The sequence below is a fragment of the Balaenoptera musculus genome, chromosome 3 (assembly GCF_009873245.2).
Source record: "Balaenoptera musculus isolate JJ_BM4_2016_0621 chromosome 3, mBalMus1.pri.v3, whole genome shotgun sequence".
Classification (NCBI taxonomy): Eukaryota; Metazoa; Chordata; class Mammalia; order Artiodactyla; family Balaenopteridae; genus Balaenoptera; species Balaenoptera musculus.
In genome coordinates, this window is record NC_045787.1 from 124954143 (window position 1) to 124976937 (window position 22795).

General features: G+C 46.8%; 1 long non-coding RNA gene across 1 annotated transcript; it reads left to right on the forward strand.

Moving 5' to 3' along the window:
• The first annotated feature begins 430 nt into the window (after positions 1-430).
• Positions 431-12096, forward strand: LOC118891770. Its single transcript, XR_005019163.1, has 3 exons — positions 431-716; positions 961-1139; positions 9946-12096. It is a non-coding gene; the product is annotated as an uncharacterized LOC118891770 (long non-coding RNA).
• The last annotated feature ends 10699 nt before the right edge of the window (positions 12097-22795 follow it).

Consider the following 22795-nt stretch of genomic DNA (forward strand, 5'->3'; position numbering starts at 1 on the left):
TGTTCAATGTCAGGAAATATTAACCTTTTTTTAAAATTTTTTTTTCCCCCAACCATTTAGAAATATTCCATTCTTAGCTTGCAGGTTATACAAAAATAGGGAGTGAGCCAGGTTTGGTCTACAGCCTATAATTTGCTGTCTCCCGCTTTATGCTATGCTATTAGTCAACCTGATCCTTACAACTTACTTCTTATCGTCTTCATTTTCCAGACCAAGAAATCCAGTTAAAAGAGGTTAATGATTTGCCCAGGGTTACACAGTGAGCAGATGGGGGAATCAGGATTTGTACCCAGGTTTGTCTTGACCCCAGAGGCTCTAGAGAGGCAGAAAGCTGGCAGAGGCCAGGAGGTGGGCAGGAAGCAGCGCTGATGAGATGGTGGCATCAGTGCCGCCTACCTTGGCCTGAAGCCGTCAGTCACCAAGTGCTGGCAATCCCCTCCCCCCTCCTCTGCCTCCACCCCATTCCCCAGGAGCCTAGTACAGCAGCCTGGGACTTCTCTGCCCTGATCTGCCACTAAGGTCCTGTTATAACTGGGGACTTGCAAGAAACGAAATGCTCTACCTTTCAAGCCTGGAGCCAGAGAAAACCCAGAAGCTATCTTGACTTGGCTTCATCTTGCCTAACACAACCATTAGGGGAGGGCAGACCTGGTTTAAAAGGGCCCTGAACTGTAACTTGTGAAGAAACATCAGCTCTGGCCTAAGACTGGGAAAAGGTAAGGGAAGAGTGGGGGGAAGGGGGAGGAGAGAGACCCAGAGGGGACACGCAGAGAGAAACATGAGTCAGAGAGAGATGCAGACACAAGTACACACACACAGAAATATCCTTAACAGCTGTTTTTCGGAACCAGAACCTATTTCCTAGTTCCTCTGCTCTGCGGATGCAGAAAAGCCAATACTGCAGCAGAAAATCTCCCCACATTACTTGTTGTTAATAATTACTTATTTTGTCTTTTCTAGGTTTCTGCAACATTAACTTCATTCAAACCAATGAGCAGCCCTGAGGTGTGCATTGTGGAGGTTATTTGCCTGAGGAGGGTTGTGGGGCTCAGAGAGCTCCAGCAACTTGCTCAAGATCACACAGCAAGTTAATGGCCAAGCTGGAAGCAAGGATCAAGACTCCGAACTTCCAGTGCATTGTGAGTTTCTTACGAACCACCCCCAGAAATAAAGGGGACACTGAAGGTCAGGGATTTAGTTCCTTCGCTTCCCTTCAATAAGTGAGCCCCTCAATTCCCTCTTTGACAAGGAAATGATAGAGACATAGTATGTCTGAACTTGAGCAAGGCAGTGGACAAGCAGAGGCTTGCTATCCTCATGGTTATATATGATGGAAAACTGTGAGACAGATTCAAGGACAGCTGGATGGATTTTAGCCAGAAGGAGATCAGTACCCAAAGGATCTTGGTGAATAGTGTTTACGTAGAAGGATGCTATGTCACATGATTTTTTTAAAAATACTTTTTTTTTTAAAATTTATTTTTGGCTGCATTAGATCTTCATTGCTGCACGCGGGCTTTCTTTAGTAGCGTTGAGTGGGGGCTACTCTTCGTTGAGGTGCGCGGGCTTCTCTTGTTGCGGAGCACGGGCTCTAGGCACGCAGGCTTCAGTAGTTGTGGCACACAGGCTCAGTAGTTGTGGCACACGGGCTTAGTTGCTCCGCAGCATGTGGGATCTTCCTGGACCAGGGCTTGAACCCGTGTCCCCTTCATTGGCAGGCGGATTCTTAACCACTGTGCCACCAGGGAAGCCCCATGTCACATGATTTTTATTACTAAAATTGAATGACTTGAGTTCCCATCCCACCTCTTCTGAGAATGACTCTCCTCCCAACCTGTGGCCCTCTCTTCCAGGATAACTCTCAGAGCAATTACTTAGTCCTAAGGGGCAGTTTAGTTGCCATCTCCTGAAGGAGAACAGAGAAGCCTGACCATTAGGTATCCTGCAGTTGCTGAGATGGCCATAGGAGGGCACTGTTGAAAAGGGACAACTTGGTTGCCTAAAGGCCGTGTTCCTCCACTGCCTGGAGACACGTGGTCGACAACACCCAGCCCCAGGTACAGCCCCTACCCTCTAAAGAAACCACTTAATTGATCAAGGCACGTTCCATCTGGCTGGTCCTGCAGGTGCTTCCCAGGGGGATGTGGGAAAGGGAAAAGACTTTTTTCGCACATATTCCATGACACATAGCCTGGACACCCAGTGTTACAGCTCTGTATTTCCACACACACTCAAACATGGTTGCTTTCGTTCAGAGGTACACCAACAGCGTGCTAGGGTAGTAGATTGGGACTGGTTTGCAGGCTCAGTGATAAACTGGCCCTAGACGCGCAGCCCCCAAGCTCTTGCCCTCTCTAGGCTCACTAGTGGGTAGCTCTTAGTTTGGGGCTCTACACCTCCCCTCCCCCTCCCCAAAGCACCCCAGTTTCATTAAGGGAAATTGCCCCTCCCTGACTGTCTTGGGGAAGGGGTACTTCTTGGCTCCTTCCTTCCCCTGCTGGCCTCCTCCAGTTGAAGTCAAAGAGGTCAGATCCCTCCTTGACTCACTTGGGTGAATCAGTGGGGAACACATGCTCTAAAATGCTCTTTTCCCAGGACTTTAACTCTGGCAAGGACAAGGCAGTGGTTTCTGGCCGTTCTCTTTGTGGCAATAGCAGTTGTGGGTCATTGATAGCATCCTTACCTACGTCCCTGTTAAAGGAAATGACTGATTTTCCTACTTATGCTTCTTAACCCTCAGTTTCCTTAAGTCCAGTTTACCCAAGCCTGCTCTTCTAGTCTTTCATCAACTGTGTAAGCTTCCATTCACCTTCCAAAAAAATCCCCTGCTCTCTAATTTCTGGTGCTCACAGGAAGAACACTGTCTGATACAACCCCCAAGAATGGATGAAATCTTTTCCTCTTTCACTTCCAAGGTTCACCCCAATTCGTTCCTGAGAAGGATAGTTTGGGTCCCCCAGAGCAAATCTCCACCTTACCTGATGTAAATCTTCATAGATAAAGCAAACAAACACAAAGGAATATGCTCCCTAAATGTTGTCAATGTTAGCACAGGTAGTGAGATTACCGGGGGCTTCATTTTCCTCTTTTTGCTCATATTTATCCCCTGAAAAAACTTTTTTCCCATTTCCATAAACTCCTTTTGGTTGATTAAGAACAACAGCATTGGGACTTCCTTGGTGGTGTAGTGGTTAAGAATCCGCCTGCCAATGAAGGGGACACGGGTTCAAGCCCTGGTCCAGGAAGATCCCACGTGCTGCGGAGCAACTAAGCCCGTGCGCCACAACTACTGAGCCTGCTCTCTAGAGCCCGTGAGCCACAACTACTGAGCCTGTGTGCCACAACTGCTGAAGCCCGCACGCCTGGAGCCCATGCTCCGCAACAACAGAAGCCACTGCAATGAGAAGCCCGCGCATCGCAACGAAGAGTAGCCCCCACTCGCCACAACTAGAGGAAAGCCCACGCACAGCAATGAAGACCCAACACAGCCAAAAAAAAAAGAAGAACAACAGCATTTATCTGTGTGTTTGTTCAATTGCAATTAGAGAAAGTAAGACACAGTAATGCTCTTTTTCATGCTGAAGGAGGGAGCCCCTGTCCCTGTATGGGTGTCCTTGAGAAGGAAACTTGTCAGTGTTTTGGCACTGCACTGCTGGCTGTTATCACCCACTGGTTTGGGTGTATTTACTGACAGAGCCAAGGGCTGATATCCTTTGGCTTTGTTGTATGCATGACTCAGGACGTGTCCTCACCCTTCCTTGTCCCCCAGGTCTCCCCACATAAACAAGGAGGACAATGGCACTAAATGACCTCTAGGAGTTCTTCTGCTCCATTCTGGGGCCTTTGTGAAGGTCATTGCCTGATGGGAGTAGCATCCAGGAGAGAACCTGGAATCCCACCCTTTGGGTGGAAAGGCATTGTAGATGTCCCATGTACTCAGCACTTTTTTTTGGCCCCACCGTGGCTTATGGTGGGATCTTAGTTCCCCACCCAGGGATCGAACCTGGGCCCTTGACAGTGAAAAGACGGAGTCCTAATCATTGGACCGCCAGGGAATTCCCGGCACTTTTTGAATTGCACATGACAAAACCCACCCCAAACTGGCTTAAGCAAAAAAGAGAATTTATTGGGGCTTCCCTGGTGGCTCAGTGGTTGAGAATCTGCCTGCCAATGCAGGGGACACAGGTTCGAGCCCTGGTCTGGGAAGATCCCACATGCCGCGGAGCAACTAGGCCTGTGTGCCACAACTACTGAGCCTGCGCGTCTGGAGCCCGTGCGCCGCAACAAGAGAGGCCGCGCACCGCAATGAAGAGTGGCCCCCGCTTGCCGCAACTAGAGAAAGCCCTCGCACAGAAATGAAGACCCAACACAGCCAAAAATAAATAAATTAATTAATTAATTTTAAAAAAAAGAGAGAATTTATTTATTTATTGAAATATAGTTGATTTACAATGTTATATTAGTTTCAGGTGTACAACATAGTGATTCAATATTTTTATATATTATACTCCATTTAAAGTTATTACAAAATATTGGTTATATTCCCTGTGTTGTACCAAAAGGGAATTGATTGACTCATATAACTGAAATATTTAGGTCTAAATTCAGGCTTGGCTGGATCCAGGGGATAAGAAGGTGTCATTGGGACTTGGTCTCTCTTAGTCTCTTCTTCTGCTCTCCTTTGCCTGCTTCATCCTCAGGCAGGTTCTTCCCCAGCAGCCCCAGGTTTACAACTTACCAGCTTAGCACTTCTTCCCAAGGGTTCCAGCAAACATCCCAGGGCTGACTCTCACTGGACTGTTAAGTGACAAGCCCGTTGCTGAACCAATCACCCCCTGGAGCCAGGGTGTAGATTCTGTTGATTGGCCAGACTTTGTCATGTTCTTGCTCCTGAAGTTGGGAGGTAGGGTGAGTATCGCTTACACTTGTGGCCTAAGATATGAGGAGGGGTAGTTCACTAAAGGCAAGTCATGAGCTGTTACCAGAGGGGGAAACGATGCTGGGAAGGAAAAAAACCCAAAGGTTCTCTCAGGTTCATCTAGATCAGCATTTATCAAAGAATGTTCCCCAAATCGACAGCATCCACATCACGTGGAAACTTGTAAGAAACGCAAATTCAGAGGCCCCGCTCCAGACCTACTGAATGGAAGGGGCTGAGCTCTATAGGTGATTCAGATGCGTGTTAAACTCTACTCATGTAGACCAGTGGATCGCCAGCCTGACTTGAATTAGAATCACCGGGAGAGCTTTTAAGCCACCTGGACCCCACTCCCAACCAATCTGATCAGGATAAGGGATAAGGGAAGGGATGGGGTGCAGTCTTTGGTGCTTTTGAAATGTTCCCCCAATGATTCTAATGGCAGCCTAAGTCTAAGGTTGACTGAGATCAAAGGAACTCTTGTTCTCAGCCCCTTCTAATTTATGCAATGCAAATAAACGAGGATGCGGACAGTTCCTCTGCTGTGATTGGTGGTTTAATAAAGAGTGACTTAGGAGGTGGCAACTCAAGCCTAGCCAAGTGAAGTAACAAAGTGGGGGATGCATGATCCTCCCAATGGCATGGAGTCCGGACCAGGAATTCCTAACACTATGATAAATTAATCTTTACACCCTCACAGACAAATCACTCAAGAGAGGAGGAGATTAGAGGGGAAAAATAAAAGGCAGTTTAATGAGTGCTTACTGAATTTTGCTCATTTAAATCTGACATAATCCTGTGAGGTAAATGATACTAACTACAGCTATAATCTTGTGATGTAGGTGATATTAACTGTCAAGGAAGAAGACACCAAGGGTCAAAGAGTAAAGTTACTAGACCTTGGTGGCTGCACTGGGTTTTGAATTTAGAGCTGTCTGGTTCAAAAACCAGGGCCCTTAATCCCCATTTTATGCTGTTTCTGAGAAAGGCCAAGTTCTCCTCCAGTTAGGAGCAGAGGAGTTTGGGGAGGAGTTTGGAGGTGAATTCTCTGACTCCACATGTTTTGAGGAAAGAGCACTGACCTGGAATCAGAACCTGGGCTGCAAGAACAGCTCTGTTCTTGACTAGCTATGTGACCTAGAGCAAGTCACTTCTCTAGCTGGGGCCTCCGTCTCCTGATTTGCACAATAGAATAGCTTTAAATGACCCCTAAGGTTTTTTTCCATTCTGTTTGGATGATGGTATCAGGAAGTTTCCAAAGAAGAGATTTCCTGCTTCCCAGGATCCTAGGACCTGTTTTGAAAGACTCCCGTGTTCCAGCCTGACCAGGTATTCAAGTTGTTTTGCTGTTTACTAAAATATTGCTCCCTAGACCAGGAGTCAAGGATTCCTGATTTCTCTAAGGCTTAGAAGTCAGCACAGCTCAGATAGGAGCTCTAACATCTGCAATTAAATCTTGGAGAACTAAGACACTGTAGAATTTTGTAGGGTCTCAGAACATATTTTTGTCACATAAAACTGCAAAAATCACAGTGCCTGACTCCAACATTTATCCGTAGCTACTGCACTCAGCTCTGGGCTGGGCAGTATGAAAGACACAGAGATGAAGTGGCAGCACCCTGATGCCAAAGAGGAGGAGAGCCGCAAGTTGGGATATGGCTCTGATTTCAATCTCACGTTAATGAGGGAAATGCAAATGAAAGCAAGATGCTTGTTGGCATCAATGAAAGGAGTAATATCCAGGGCTGGCATGGATATAGTGAAATGAGCACTCATACACTGTTGGTGGAATGTTAATTGGTAGAGTTTTTCCAGAGGGTAGTTTGTAATATTTCAAAAAATGTAAATGTGCATACCCCTTCATCCAGCAATTCCACTTCAAAGACTGTCCTCAAGAAATGCTTACTCTATGCACAAGGAGGTAAAACAAGAATGTGCATGGCTGTGCTGTTTGTACTGATAAAAAGCTGGAAACAGCCTAGATAGCCATCAAGAGAGAATGGCTGAACTGGGCTCCAGTTTTGCTCTGGCATACCACCTAGCATTTAACAATCACAAAGAAGATCTACATCTATCTATCTATCTATCTATCTATCTATATATATATATGAAAAAAGCCTAAGACATAGAAATAAGTTAAGACAGGTAATGGCAAAGATTGGCAAGGCTGTGGAGGAATTGGAGTCCTCATACATTGCTGGTGGGAATATAAAATGGTGCAGCTACCTTGGAAAACATTCTGACATTTCCTCAAATGGTTAAACATAAAGTTACCATCTGACCCAGCAATTCCACTCCTAGATATATAACCAGGAGAAACGGAGAGATATATTCACACAAAAACGTATACACAAATGTTCATAGCAGCATTATTCATAATAGCCCCGAAGTGGAAACAATTGAAATGTCCATAAGCTGATGAATAGATAAATAAAATGTGGTCTAGCCATACAATAGAATATTGTAGAATATTGTATGAAGTACTAATAACATGCTAAAGCATGGATTAACCTTGAAAACCTTATGCTAAGTCGCAAAAGATCAATATTTTATGATTCCATATAAATATCCAAAACAGGCAAATCCAGAGAGACAGAAAGTAGTTAAGTGGTTGCCTAGGACTTGGAGGGGATGACAGCTAAAGAGTAAGAGGTTTATTCTGGGGTAATGGCAATGTTCTAAAATTGAATGTACTGCTGTGTGAACAGCTCTGTAAATATACTAAAAGCCAATTAATTGTACACGTAAGATGGATGAGTTGTAAGGTATGTGGATTATATCTCAATAAAGCTCAAAATGCACACACATACAAATAAATACAAGATTTTTCAATGAAACTTTGTTTATAATAGCAAAAGAAAATAACCTAAAAACACATCAATAAGTGGTGGGCTAAGGAAATTATGGTAAATTATGGTACATGTATTATCATGGAATGAAATGTAATACTATGTATGCCAAAGGCAAAAATGAAGAAGTTCTATATGAACTGATGTGGCACGATCTTTAAGATATATCACAAAGTGAGAAAATCAATGTTCAGAACAACGTGTATAGCATGCTCCCCTTATGTAAAAAAGAGGAGAAAGAATATTCACGGGTACTTGCTCTTTTGTGCATAGACCAGGATCAGCAAACTACAGTAGTCCACAGGCCAAATCCAGCCTGCTGCCTGCCTTGGTACAGCCAGCAATCTAAGAATGATGTTTAGATTTTTTCAGTAGTTGAAAAACAATCAAAAGAAGAATATTATCTCATTATATATAAAAATGATATGAAATTCAAATTTCAATGTCCATAAACAAAGTTTTATTAATGAGCCATGCTCATTAATTAGTGTATTGTCTATGGTTGCTTTCTCAATACAATGGCAGAGTTGAGTAGTTGTGACAGAGACCAATACGCTCACAAAGCCTAAAATATTTATCATCTGGCCCTTTCCAGACAAGGTTTGCTGACTTCTGGCCTAGCTTATCTGGAAAGATGCACTGGAAACCGGTGACCCTGACTGGCTGCTCCGAGGGGAGATTGCTCATCCCCAGCTGGGGGATGGGGTTGGAGGGAGACTTTTCATGGTGTACCCTTTTGGACCTATTTTTTAACTGTCACCAAAGCAAAAGCCATATGCTTCTGCAAGTGAACACGTTAGGATGTACATATGTAGAAAATTGTTTCAACAGATAAACATCAAATGTATAACTGAGGTTTCTTGGAGGGAGTGACTGGCTGGGGAGAGTGGAGTCAAGTGGCCTTAGCAGTAAAGATATTGTTGGAATATTTTACAAGGAGAATCACTGCATGCATAACTTGTGCAATTAAAAGTAAAGAATGCACACTTTCTAGAGCTGTGTGTTCCGAGAGGTTGTGGGCTATGCCGAGGGACCCACTGCAGTTCCTGGCACAGGATGTGCCCCACAGCAGGCGCTAATCTAGTGACTGAATGAATACAAGGGCCCAAGAGACTTGTGTCAGGAGTGAAGGGGTTCATTCACAGGGCTGCATAGTTCAGAGGGTGCTGGGGTGAGGGCGGAGGATGGACTAGGAAGAAGGGAGGGAGAAAGGCGAGAGTGTCTGAGCAAGAACGCCATCCCTAATGCCCTCCCAGCCCAAGGCTGCCAGCCCCTCAACGGGCTTCGGGTACCGTGGTTGAGGAGTCCTAGGCTTCTGAAGAGCTAGAGGCATTTTAGCATCTCCCTACTCCCCTACCCCAATAAGGCCCCCTATTTTTTGTCCTTTACAGACTCTCTTGAAGGACACTAGGGGGATCTGGCTGGGGGCTTGTGCAAACCAGCTGTGCCTAATTCTCCCCAGAACTGCTTTTTCAGCAAGCACCATCTGTAGTGTCCTAGCTCTCTGTGGGGAGAGACTCCTCCCGCCTGCTGTCCAGCGCTGCTGAATCCTCTGTCCAAGGACCAAGCCTGGCTCACACGACCGGATGGACGCTCACGGGACCGAGTACTTGGCTCCAGGGACCTCTGGCCTCAGGGGTGTCTCACACATGGACAAAATGAGGTCACCTCTCGTCCTCATTCCTCTATGAAAGATGACACGAGTGGAGCCATATGAAGTAGAGCCGTAGCAGCCATTCCAGAGGAACTGCCTTGCAAGTCCTGTTTTCTGTACCTCTGAACTGGACAAAACCACCAACATTCCAACTCAGCAGAGAAACCAGAATGTCCTGTTGAAAGGACTGATCAATGACCTTTTACCTAGTGACCACTTCACCTGACCAGTGAAGTACAAATCTAGCTTTACCTCATCTTTTATCAATGAACACTTCACCTGATCAATTACTTGGTCTTACACCAATGAACTCTTCTTAAAAAAACAGCTTACCTCAAACAAACAAAAAAACAGCTTACCTCATCTATCTCTCTTTTTTTCCCATAAAAATCCTGAGACCCTTTCCTGTAATCAGGACACTATTTGGTTTTCTACCTAATTCTGTGTACCCCGAATTGCAGTTCTTTGGTCCCAAATAAACACCTTGCCTCTGAACTGGACTCTCATGGTTTTGTTTTTTTTAGGTTGACATCTTCTGCCAGAATCAAGGCCGCTATTTTATTCAAGGAATTCTTTATGCTCAGTCCATGTAGTTTGGATTCCAGGTTGAACATATGATTCATGCCTGGCCAATCAGATCATTCCATTTCCCTGGTCACGGTGATTGGTTCAGAGATGGACATATGACCCAGGTCAAGCTAATGAATGTCAGCCTCAGGATTTTTGCTGGAGCTTTGGCAGAAGAGGGGCTGTCTCTCTGCTGGGGTTGCTACATGCAGAGCTACATTTGGAGCTGCTGGTTGACTTTTCGCCATGACAAAAAGCAAGCCTGCCTGACAACAAAGCTAAGACAGAAGGAAGTAGAGCTGAGAACTGGAGACTGGTTGATGACCTTGTTTAAAATGGATTCAGTGATTCAGCTACCCTTGGCCCTTTTGATTAAATGAACCCCCACCCCAATTTTTTTTTTTTTTTTTGCTTAGGCTGGTTTGTAGTAGCAAGAATTGTGACTGCTACCCAGAGTTGGCAGAGCCAAGCCTCCTATCAGACTCTCTGAACATTTCATGGAGATTTCATTTCCACCCCCTTTGCTGTGCACTTGGGACCCTGTGTTAGGCCTTTCCCAGCTGCCCTAAGGCAGACTGCTTGTCTGGACTGCTGGCTCTCACCCTCCTCTCAGAGTAACATGTCTGATGCACCTAGGCCCCCTCTTCCCCCTCAGTACGAGCCCACTCCTCTGGGTGTGTTTAATCCTAGATTTCAGTTCCTGATTATCCAGGCCTGCTGCCTTAAGCCCTGTGCACACTTATGACTGAAATGGGGTCCAAGACATGACCGTCCTTGTCCTTTAATCTTTACTGAGCCCTTCCTGTATGCCAGACTTTGTGCCAAGTGCGTTACATGCGTAACCTCATCTTCTCCTCTCAATAATCCTATCAGGTAGGTTTTATGATTTTTATTCTCCTTTCCAAGAAGAGGAAGCAGTGCTTAGGGAAATGAAGTCATTGGCCTAAGGTCAAGCAGATGAGCCACTTACAGGTCGAGGCAGAGCTGAGACTGAACCATGGAGGGAACTGACCCCAGAGCTGGTGCTCTTGGCCACAGCACCTGTGCTTCCTACCTGAGTGAGTAGCAGGGTCACCTGGGGCACTGGTGCCTATTCCATGGCCGGCCACCTCTGAGTGAGGACTGAGCAGCCCTGGGATGGGATCTGGGAAGCTACCTCTTTAACAAATGGCCAGAGGATGCAGATGCACAGGTTCCCAGGACCTCCCCCTCAGAGTAGCCATTATTCCCCCATTAAGGACTTTGGCCTTAGAAAGGAGTTTGGCATTCCCAGACCTATTTGTGCAGGACCTGAATTTCTGCCCTGGCTTAGGAATGATTACAATGCAAAACAAACTTCTTTGCTGACAGAAGGAAAAGAGAGATCAAGGGCATGTGGGATAAGCAACTCATGCCTGGGAAGAAAACAAACAAACAAAAAGAATAACATCATGCCACTCTTTGGGGGTGGGACCGGGGGCTGAGGATATGTACTCTAAGAGGAAGAGGTGTAAACCAGGGCCTGGGGGAAATTCAAATTCTATAGGCTTTCTTCATTTTTCCCTGAAAAGAAATGGCTCTTACTGCGCCCAAGGATGAAGTTCAAAGTTCTTAACAGAACTCAAAGCCCAGCCTGTGCTGGTTGTGTACTCTTGATACCTGGCTTTTAGGCATGCTGTTCCCTCTACCTGGAAGGCTCTTCCTTTCCCTTCCTTCGCTTAATGAATTCCTAGTGAATGACTTCCTAATGAATGAGATTCTTCAGGTCCCAGCATTGATGGTACTTCCTCTGGGAAGTCTTGCCTGGCCACCAAATCTGGCTTAGGTGCCCCTTCCTCAGTTTTGTTAGTTCCCTATAATATATTATGATCTTACCCTCGTATTTTATTTTCTGTGTCTGATCCCCCCAGTAGACTATGAGGTTCCTGAAGGAAAGCCCATGTCTATATTCTCTGTTATAGTCTCAGCATCAGGCACAAAATAACAATCCATTAAATAAACAAACAAACAAACAAATAAATAAATGTGTGATGAAATTGAAACAGGAAGCCCAAGGCAGTTATTTGCAGTGATCATTTCAACCACTAGATGACACGCCATCATGACATCCCATTTGGGATGGGCTGGGAGTGGGGGTAAATTTGAAGGATGAGCAAGTTGATGGTGAGGCAAGACTTCCCAGTGGCCTCCAATCTTCTCCAGACTAAGAGCTGGAGACCTTTGTGCACCCTAAATTTGTATGTATGGAAAAATCTGCTCAGGTAATTGCCTTCCTCCAGAACCCCATCTCCATCAAGGGTTACATCTTCATGCTACACATCAAATGCTTTTTTGACTTCTCTAAAGTTTCTTCTTTTGCTTATTGAAGAGTTGTTTTTGTTACTGTTATTGTTGTTGCCACTGACTGCTTGAAATGGTTTTATAAATTGCTTTTTTAAAATTACTGTTTAGAGAAAAAGATGAACCTGTCACTTTTAGGATCTGAGCCTCCACTGGGTTCAATCTCCTACTCTGCAGTTCATCTAAAACTTCTATTTTCTGGCTTAAGAAACAACAGGAATTTATACTTCTTATACTACTCCCTTCCATCACCAAGACAAGTTGGCTTGTTTTTCAAGAACTATATTTTATAGAAAGTAAAAAAAAAAAAAATTTTTTTTAAATAACCTCCTGAGAATTTCAGGGTATATGACATGTGACAACAACAAAGCAATGTTGAAATGTAGCCGCTGGGCAAGAGGCTGGCCTTACTTACTGTTAATATTTCCAGTACACCAGCCTCCCAGCGCTCTGATTTAAATTTGGGTACAACAAAATGACACATCAGTGCATGCCATGAGCATTCTCGTTCACTCACAAATAATTAAAACCAAAAACTTAAATTGAGCAATGTCAAGAATTCAGAGTACCAAGCTGATGGCTAGCATAAGCCCCCAAAAGTCCCACACTGTTATTATAATGGTGGCATCATTTGCAGAATGTTTTTCCCTAGAAGGTAACGAGGACCTCAGTTTGGCAGAAATTCAGTCCCTTGGAGCCTTTAAGAAGTCTGGAATTAGTATTGGCCTAATGGGGTTAATTCTTGACTACCCTACTGATGTTCACATGACTGTGTTAACCTTTCTGAGTCTTTGCTTTCTTATCTCTCCAATGGAGGTGGCACGATGCCCAGGGCTGGGCTGAGAGGAGGGGTTTGAGCGTCCTCTTTGTACACATATTTGACTTGGAGCTGGTTCCCGACCAGTACAGCCACAGAAGCAGTTACAAAGGCCTCTGGCAATCTTGCTTGGCTTGGCTCCCCAGCCCATGCCAGTCCCTGGCCATTATAACCTTCATATCTGAACAGTTTGGGTATTACTTAGAAACAGCCGTATTTGTCCTTCTTACAATCCAGCCAGTGTAGTAGCCATAAACATTGCTTTGTGGCTCCTTGAGATGTTGATTGGAGGGTGTGGGAAACAAGAGCGGAGTTAGTCAAGGGATTTGCCCTGAGATTGCCCAAAGTGGCACGTTGGTAGTGGGGGACAGGCTAGGGCCCAGGGCTCCTGGCAGCCTAGCAGTGCCTTCACCCTCCCCTGGGCTGCTTCCAGGTGCTGTGTGTGTGTGTTTGGAGGGGGTTGATACGAATCACAGTCCTCTCTCAGTGAGAATGTCACAGGTGGCCACCAAAATGGACTCAGCGCTGGGCTCACTGTTATTGGCAGGGGGAGTCGGGTGTGGAACAAGAGGAAATGAGACCCAGTCCCTGGCCTCAGAGACCCTGTAGTCTAGTCAGGAGTACAGAGTGTCAGTAAACGAAAAAGATAATAATATAAAGCAAGGCTGCTTGTAACTCCAATGTTAGCTAAGGTCATGTGTCCTTTGAGATTCAATACCGTTGGCTGGAGCCCTATTCCTCCTCAGTGGGAAGCCCTCCCAAGGTTTCCACAAGTCCCCAGAGCCAGTGTCCTCCCTGTGTCCCCAGACCCTGGGTTCCTGCTGTCTCTGAGGCTGTTTGACTCCAGGGTGACTGGAGCCAACTTGCCTTGTTTGTCCCCAAACTGTCCCTCCAGGGATTTGAGGGCTGATGGCCTGGTGTGGCTGGTCAGGCAAGCAATGTAACTTACCTGCTGGCTGGCCCTTGGCCTGGAGCTCCTTAGGCCACCTGCCCGGAGACCTCCTCCCCGGCCATCCACCTGCACAGACCCTGGAACAATATCTGCATGCTTGGTCCCTCGCCCTTAGAGTCCACTTTTCCACCCGTGGGGACTCCCCTGGGAATGCAGTTTCCCCCACTGTATCATTAGGAACAATGGATTCTCTGCTCCACTTATACCTATCTCCTCGCACATTCAAATTCATTAATGTGGCGTGCTAAGGAAAGGCCGTCGGCCTTTTGAATTTTGTACCATGTGCAAACTGTTACCTATTTCCAAAAAACCAAGTCACTTTTTGAAAGAGGACTTCTTCTTAGGATCTCACCTTTACTTCAAAGAAAAACCAAAAAATTCTTGTGATTTTAGCCTGTTGTCTCTCTTTTTCCCACCAGCCTCTCCAAGGAAGTCATTTAGAGATTTATTTTTCCACTGATAGGAATTATGCCTTCCCTCTTAAAAAACAGAGGTCGTTACCATGAGTTTGAGTTTTAAATGACATCGTTTTCTCACTCTGCTCCATTTAGAATATGTCCTAGGGACTTCCCTGGTGGTCCAGTGGTTAGGACTTCACACTTTCACTGCCGAGGGCCAGGGGTCTATCCCTGGTTGGGGAACTAGGATCCCACAAACCACGAGGCGTGGCCAAAAAAAAAAATAGAATATGTCCCATTCATTCGTTCAGCAAAGAAAGAGATGCTCTAGGGGTTCTACAGAAGGTGAATTCTGTCTGGGCTAGAGCAATCAGGGGTGGCTTCATGGGAGAGGTGGGAATTGACCTGGGCCACCAAGGCTGGGAGAGGGAGAATTTAGTTAAATGAAGACAAAGGGCAGGCCAGGTAGAAAGTGGGATTGGGGACCGATAGGTGCAGGAAATTAATAATAACCCTCCATTCAATTAACAAGCGTTTCTGTGGCTCCACACAGCAGTTCAGGCCCTCTGCTAGGCTCTGGGCTAGAGCGGCAAACAGACGCAGGTGATTCCAATAGAGCGTGAGCCACGGGAGAAACACGGGGTCATCAAAGGGGCGGGGTCTGCCTGGAGGGAGACCAGGAGCGGCTGCCGGGAGAGAGTGATGTTGAAGCTGAGACGGGCAGAATCAGAACGTGTGGGTGAAGGCGGAAGCGTTCCCTTCAAGCAGAGGGAACATTGTTTATGAAATTCCCAAGTCAAGGAAGAGACTGGTAAGGAAGTGAAGAAGTCCAACATGGCAAGATCATAGAGCTGGGGGAGGGAAGTGGGGAGGAGTTAGGCTGGGGACTCGTGTGGGCAGGACAGGGCAGGCAGGGCCTCGTAGGCCCACGAGGGAGGGAGGAAGGACGTGATCCTGAGGGCGGTGGGAGACACCAAGTGGTTTTTATCAGGGAAGCAGCATGATCAATCTGGGCTTTAGAAAGGCACCTGGGCTGGGCGTGGCGGGCAGATTGAAGGAGGAGGAATGGGAAGCAGAGGGAGTGTTTCAAAAGGGGTTGCAGCAATCCAGCCAAGCTCTGCCCCCTGGTCCAGGCGAGGGCCTGGGTGAGAGAAGAGACCTTGTGCTGGGACGAGAGTGGGCAGGGATGGAGCCTGGGACCAACCTCACAATGGGGAGGCAGAGATAAGAGCACTTGCAAAGGACGGCCTCCAAGACAGGAGAGGGTGGCTTCCGGAGTGGTGCTTGGGGGAACCAACCTGAGAGGTGCCGCGGCAAGGGAGCTGCCTCTCTTCTCCAAGAAGGGGTGCAGCACCGCAGGTTTTCCCAGGGGCAAGACAAGTGCTCCTGGTGGACGGTGTCCAAGATAGGCACAGCCGAGCGTTCGTTTGCTCACGTAGTGAGAAAGTTCAACACTTTCTCAATTCTCCCTCAGTCCTTCCAGGAGAAAGCCTCAGTTGGGAGCTAGCCTGTCTTTAACACCTCTGACACTTGCTACCCTCCCTTTTTTTTTTTTTAATTTATTTTATTTATTTTTACTTTTGGCTGAGTTGGGTCTTCGTTGCTGTGCACGGGCTTTCTCTAGTTGCGGAGAGCGGGGGCTATTCTTCCTTGCGGTGTGCGGGCTCCTCATTGTGGTCGCTTCTCTTGTTGCGGAGCATGGGCTCTAGGTGCGCGGGCTTCAATAGATATGGCATGCGGGCTCAGTAGTTGTGGTTTGCGGGCTCTAGAGCACAGGCTCAGTAGTTGTGGCGCATGGGCATAGTTGCTCCATGGCATATGGGATCTTCCCGGACCAGGGCTCGAACCCCTGTCCCCTGCATTGGCAGGCAGATTCTTAACCACTGCGCCACCAGGGAAGCCCCCTTTTTTTTTTTTTACAAAGAGAGAGCAGGCATCAGGCTCAGAGCCATCAGGAGGCCTCAGTGTCTAGCTGGGATTTGCTACATTTCCTTGCATTTATATTTATGGCTGCCTTCCATTTACAGTAAGTGAAACCAGATTTCCAATCAGAGCAGTGATAGCACGTTTTGTTTTTAAACAAAGGCATTTAAGCTTTGAAAAAACTGTATTAATCATGGTACAACTGTTACAGGGATTTGGCAAAAGTCAGAGGGAGGACTTGAGTGACAGAGGTTGGGAGACACTGTGATGGTAAAAAGAGCATAGGGTTTAGAATCATGAAATCATGTGTAAGTACCACTCAGCAAATGACCTGCTCTGCTCCTGAAAGTGGGGATGAGAACCTCTGTCCTCCTTCTCCCAGTTGTCGTGTGGACTGGTTGACATCACAGAGAGGAAAAGTGTTCCAGGACTCTGTGGTGCTGGTCGGTGAGGGATGGCTCTTGGGACAGTCCTTGTGTCAGGCTCAGAAAAAGGTGGCAGGGACTTCCCTGATGGCACAGTGGTTAAGAATCCGCCTGCCAATGCAGGGGACACGGGTTCGAGCCCTGTTCGGGGAAGATCCCACATGCCGCGGAGCAACTAAGCCTGTGCGCCACAACTACTGAGCCTGCGCTCTAGAGCCCGTGCTCTGCAACAAGAGAAGCCACCGCAATGAGAAGCCCGCGCACCGCAATGAAGAGTAGCCCCCGCTCGTCACAACCAGAGAAAAGCCCGCGTGCAGCAACGAAGACCCAACGCAGCCAAAAATAAATAAATTAATTAAAAAAAAAAAGAAAAAGGTGGCAATCTCCGCCCTGCTCCTCCCACTGGGTCTCCTCTGTGAAGGTAGGAGTTAGAGGTGTGGGGTGTGATCAGTGTCATTTTATCCCAGGAACTTCTTGGCTCCTCAAAGACATTAAACCTGAAAAACAAATCTCCTCCAAATAAAACACTTAAGATAAGTTGTCCAAACACTACCAGGTAGACTTTGATCTCCTGAAGGGATGCCTAAAACTCAAGCCACAGGGAGGTTTTGAAGGCAACGCTGTGGCTGGTGTGGTCTCAGTGCAGTTCCTGGGCACCGAGGGCAGGGTGACCCGAGCTTGGGTCAACAAGGGGAAACGGCCCCTCTGGGACCCAGAAATTGCTGTTGTTGCAAGATAGGGGTCTCCGTGCCCCCTCGCTTGGGGCTTCCTCTTGTAAACTTTCAGTCTCAGTGGTGCGCGTGTTCCTGCCCACTCCCCAGGCCCTGATGGGGGCCGTGAGCTCCACTGGGCACTGACATTGCCAGACCAAAAAACGGGGGATTTCCTTCAGAGCACAGATACAGTCACTGTAATTCAATCTCTCTCTTTGTGCCTTGTTTACTGTGAGTCGTTACCCACCAGAAGCTTCACCGACTGAGGGCAGAGCCCTCCATGTTCTTCCCCGAGTTCTTAACGCCTTCGGTAGGGTCTGGGGCTCCATGAGTAAGTTTTAAAGGAACAAGGGAATGGGAAGGGCCAGAAATGTGATCCTACTTTCTGCTTGCTCACAAGGTTCCAGACAAATTAGTGAGAGCATGACAGAGATATGGAGCTGGGAGAGAATTAGAAATCAGCTTTTTCTCGTCCCTGTGACCTCATCATCTATAAAAGGGATTAAAGAAAGAATCCTTTTAAGATGAAGGTTTAAAGAGTTAAAAATTGCTCTGAGTTCAAAAAACTAAAGCAATATTTAAAGAGTATTGGTGTGTTTTCAGCAGCGCCTAAGTCACAAATGTGTTCCTGTTGGGGCAGGATCTGGGGAGAAAAGTGTTCCACGTGGTTCCATGGGATGATGAGGCTAGAGGTGGGTAGTTTGCCTCAGTTCACTCTGAGGAGGTACCTTGATTAAATGAAGAGGGCTGGGACTTCCCTGGTGGCTCAGTGGTTAAGACCTCGCCTTCCAATGCAGGGGGTGTGGGTTTGATCCCTGGTCGGGGAGCTAAGATCCCACATGCCTCCCAGCCAAAAAACCAAAACATAAAACAGAAACAATATTGTAACAAATGCAATAAAGACTTTAAAAATGGTCCACATCAAAAAAAATCTTAAAACAAAAAAATGAAGAGGGGCCTAATTTTCATGCTGAACCATTTGCCACTTTGCTCTCAACCTGGGTTCAAATCTTGGTTCTGCTATTTGGTAGCCATGGGACCTTAGGCAATCACTGCTTCCTTGAACTTTTTTTCACATCTGTAAAATGGGGATAATAATAGTACCTCTGTCATGGGGCTGTGATAAGGATTAAATGAATGAATGCATGGAAAGTCCTCACAAAAATGTCTACCACATAGTAGATGCTTAATAAACGTCAGCTTTATTTTATTTTATTATTATTTTTTAAATTTTTATTTATTTTTGGCTGCGTTGGGTCTTCGTTGCTGCGTGTGGGCTTTCTCTAGTTGTGTCGACGGGCTTCTTACTGCGGTGACTTCTCTTGTTGTGGAGCATGGGCTCTAGGCGCGCAGGCTTCAGTAGTTGTGGTGTGTGGGATCAGTAGCTGTGGCTCACGGGCCCTAGAGTGCAGGCTCAGTAGTTGTGGCGCCCGGGCTTAGTTGCTCTGCAGCATGTGGGATCTTCCCGGACCAGGGCTCGAACCTATGTCCCCTGCATTGGCAGGCAGATTCTTAACCACTGCGCCACCAGGGAAGCCCTCGGCTTTATTTTAGATTCCAAGAATCTAAAAGCATTGTAAAGTATTCTGAGGGAAAAAATGTGATTTACAGTCACTAGAAAAGAAAATGTTCACACAGTGGTGAGTTCAGTTCCAAGAGACATGTGTTGTCATCAGTGAGTTGAGTTTTTCCCTCCTACGCAGTCTTGGTAACTTTCTTAAAGTTGTGTGGTCTCTCCTTATAAACCAAAAGCTTCCACACATTAGAGGCTTTCTTGAAGTCAAGTGTGGGTGACTTCTGCTTCTCCTCAATGGGCAAACTGAAGAGACTCCCTAAAATTTAACATCTATAGCTCCATTTATTTCTTTTGAAATTCAGTAAATTAAAAGTAAGGCACGGATTTATAATTATTGCCTGACAACAAAGATTATACTTTGAAATGTAATTTACTGATGGTGATCATTTGCAGTAAAAATCAACCTACATATAATACATTTTTATGTCCCGAAATTAGTAAAATGATTTTTGACCTAAAAGGGGATTGCACATATGTAAATTTTCTCTTATGTTTTCATCCACCTCACCCCATCTCTTCCAAATGCGGCAGCATCTTTTCCCCATGGTGTTAATCTTAGAGGACATTTTAATTTCTACTCCAGAACCCTTCCCACTGCCTCTGGGATTTGCTTCCCGTGACTGCATGCACATAGGCCCATCTCCTTTCTAAAATTCAGCTTCCAGCTGGAGAAACCAGGAGAAACCAAAGTCCCAGGATGTAAGGACATTGGGAATCTGGTCTGACCCTCTCCCAGGAATGAGCTATAACCATCTCCCTGTTTGAGGCACTTCCCAATTTTTCTCCTGAAACTAGAAAAATGGGTCTCGCCTCTAGGAGAAGGGGAAAGGGCTTGCTACACATACCTCACTCCCTTCTGTCTGTTAGAAAGACCAAGCCTTGTTATGGAGCTGAATCCTAGAATTTGAATTTCCTGTGTGTATCCTATAGCATTGATCCCCATTTTACAGGTGAGGAAAGGGTTAATGGCATATAGGGTTACATCCTATAGGCCATTCCTTCAAAAGGATTTTGCTTTGTTTTGTTTTGAGCACCCACTCTGTGCGAGGCCCTGTGTCAGATGCTGACGACGCAATGGTGAGACCCATCTACATTTTTCTGGAACATGAGTGGCTTTATCTGTATAATGGGAATAATAATCATGGAATAATGACTTGGCCCTTTTCAAGGGGTTGTGTGGGGTTCAGATGAGCTAATGTATGTGAAAGTGCCTTATAAAATATTAAAGCACTCTGTAAAATGTGAAGAATGATCAGGTATAGCGTGAAAGAAGCAGATGTTAAAAAAGAAGGCTTGGTTTACTGGACCATTTATTTAATGATAATACAGCAGCAACAAGCATTTATTAAGCACCAACTACACGCCAGCCGTTTTACACACGCTCTCGCTAGTCCTCACAACAATCCCACAAGAGTGCTTTACAATGTCGTGCACTGGGCAGGGTGTCTTGCCCTGGGTCACAGGGCAAGTTTGTGCCAGGATTGAGGCCAGCTCATCAGACAGTTTCCCTTTTGTCAGGGAAGGCTGAAGTTAGAACTGAAGAGGAAGAAGGGGTAGATGCATTTCCTTCTAGATTACAGAGACAAAGACGGGGCCCAGGGGCTCCAGGGAACTTCTCAGAAAGGAGAAAGGAACTAGCAACCAGAGACAATGACTTAAGGGTTTTGTAAGTTTCTAAACCCCTATAACTTCCCCTTATTGGTTCTTCCATTATTCAGGCCTTTGTCATTATGGAAGAGCCTTGAAATCTATCTTTCAGCCTACCCGTATTTATTAAGCACCTACTCTGGCAGGCCCAAGGAGATGGACCTGGGACGTCTCTTCAGAGGCAGGAGGAAGGGAGGTATTGAGGAGTGGCTGTTCCACACCCACTGTGGTTGAGTACGAGAACATCAAAGGACCAAGGGCACGCGGCAGGGGGGTGGCTATAAAGAGGAACGGAAAGCACACAGTCTCTAGGGCCTTCAGGGCAGAGGGAAAGGGGAACGTGGGGACATGAGTCCAACCTAATCCTGAGCTGGGGTGGGCCAAGAAGGGAGAGGACTGTAGGTCACAGAGTTGAGCTAAGGGCTTGGACTGGGCTGTGTCCTCCGTGGCCCTCCAGGCCCTGAACTTCCTCTTCCTCCTCCTTCCTCCCTCCCTCTGCTCCAAGGGGCCCACCCACATTCTCAGAGAATCAGAGGCTAAAAATAAACGGTTGCCACCAGACTCTGGGCCCAGGGGAATCGGTTCAACAGAAGTCCTGTGGGTAGTGGTCGGTGCTGCGCCAGGGGATGGAAGGGATGACAGCTCAAGGTCCTAGGACCCCCCGACCGGTGATGCAAATAATCCCCCACCCCCAATCTAGCTATTTGAGAGCCAGGCCTTCTAGCCTTCAGCTCCATGACCTTCTACAGCTGAGACTATCTGGATCCCAAACACTGTCACTCTGCCTGCTGGAGAGATAGAGCATGTGGCAAAAAATAGCTTCAGCCCCTTGCAATAGTCTTACCCATAACTGGACCCGGCGAGTCTCTATCAGCCCAAAGGCGTGCTACCGCTGGAGCAAAGGTGCTTTTCTGGGAAGGCAGAACTTGTGACCCCTCAGCCCAGAGAGGACATCTTGGGGCTCTCGTTACCGACAGCATTGTTGGAATCCTTTGGATGGGAGTCCAGCCTTCAGGGCAGGAGGAGGAGATGGGGGTGGGCTGATGTCCACTGACTGCATGCATTTGTCATCTAAGGAAGCTTTCTGGGTCTTAGCTGTCCTCTACTCTCTAGCCTGTGTCACTGACAAATGCGAGTCCACTCCCAAAACATACTTGATGGATTCACGAATGTCATTCCAAAGGGGTCATACCTTGGACTTTGGTTCTACAGGAATCCAGAGGCTGGGAGCCCCTCCCTGGCTCTGTGTTAACTCCATATTTGACTATATAGAGACTGCGCCTCCAGGGTCATGGTGCCTCTGATAATAGGAATAACAATAGCACTAGCCGCCAGGAACCGAGCACTGCTGAAGTACCAAGCACTGTGATCGTGACTTGATGTGACTTTATGTGGGTTATCTAATTAAATCCTCCCAAGTTACAGCGTCACACCTGTTTTACAGGTGGAAAAAATGAGGCACACAGACAGTAAGCTGTTGCCTATTTGTACATGCATAGGGAGTGATGGAGCCTAGGTCTGATTCCAGATCCCATACCCTGAGCCCTACAGGGAACATTCTGTTTCCCTTTTAAGGGAAAGGGCAAGGGAGGCCACCAAGTCAGTGGCAAAAGTCCCCAAAACATTTCCCCAGAGAGCTATCATCATGCCCTGTCTACTGCTGTGACCTCAGCACCTGCTGGTCCCCGCAGGGCGTGGGAGCCACCCTGACTTCTCAGATTGCACGTGCAATTCCCTCAGCCTTGAATCTCCTCCCCTCTGCTCTAAACCTGGCCAACTCCTGCTCCTCCTGCAGGTCTCAGCTTAACCGCCCGCCTTTCCTCAGGGAAACCTGGCCTGGCCAGGATTGTTATCACCATGCCATGTACTTGCATTTTCCAGATGTTAGCGCAGTTCTTATTGAAAATACGTGTTAGAATCGTTTTGTGGTTAGGCACTGTCTGACTGGAATGGAGGCTCCAGTAGGGCTGGAACCGTGTGGATCTTGTTCACCAAGGTATTCCAACGACTCAGCACAGGGCCCGGCACAAAAGAGGT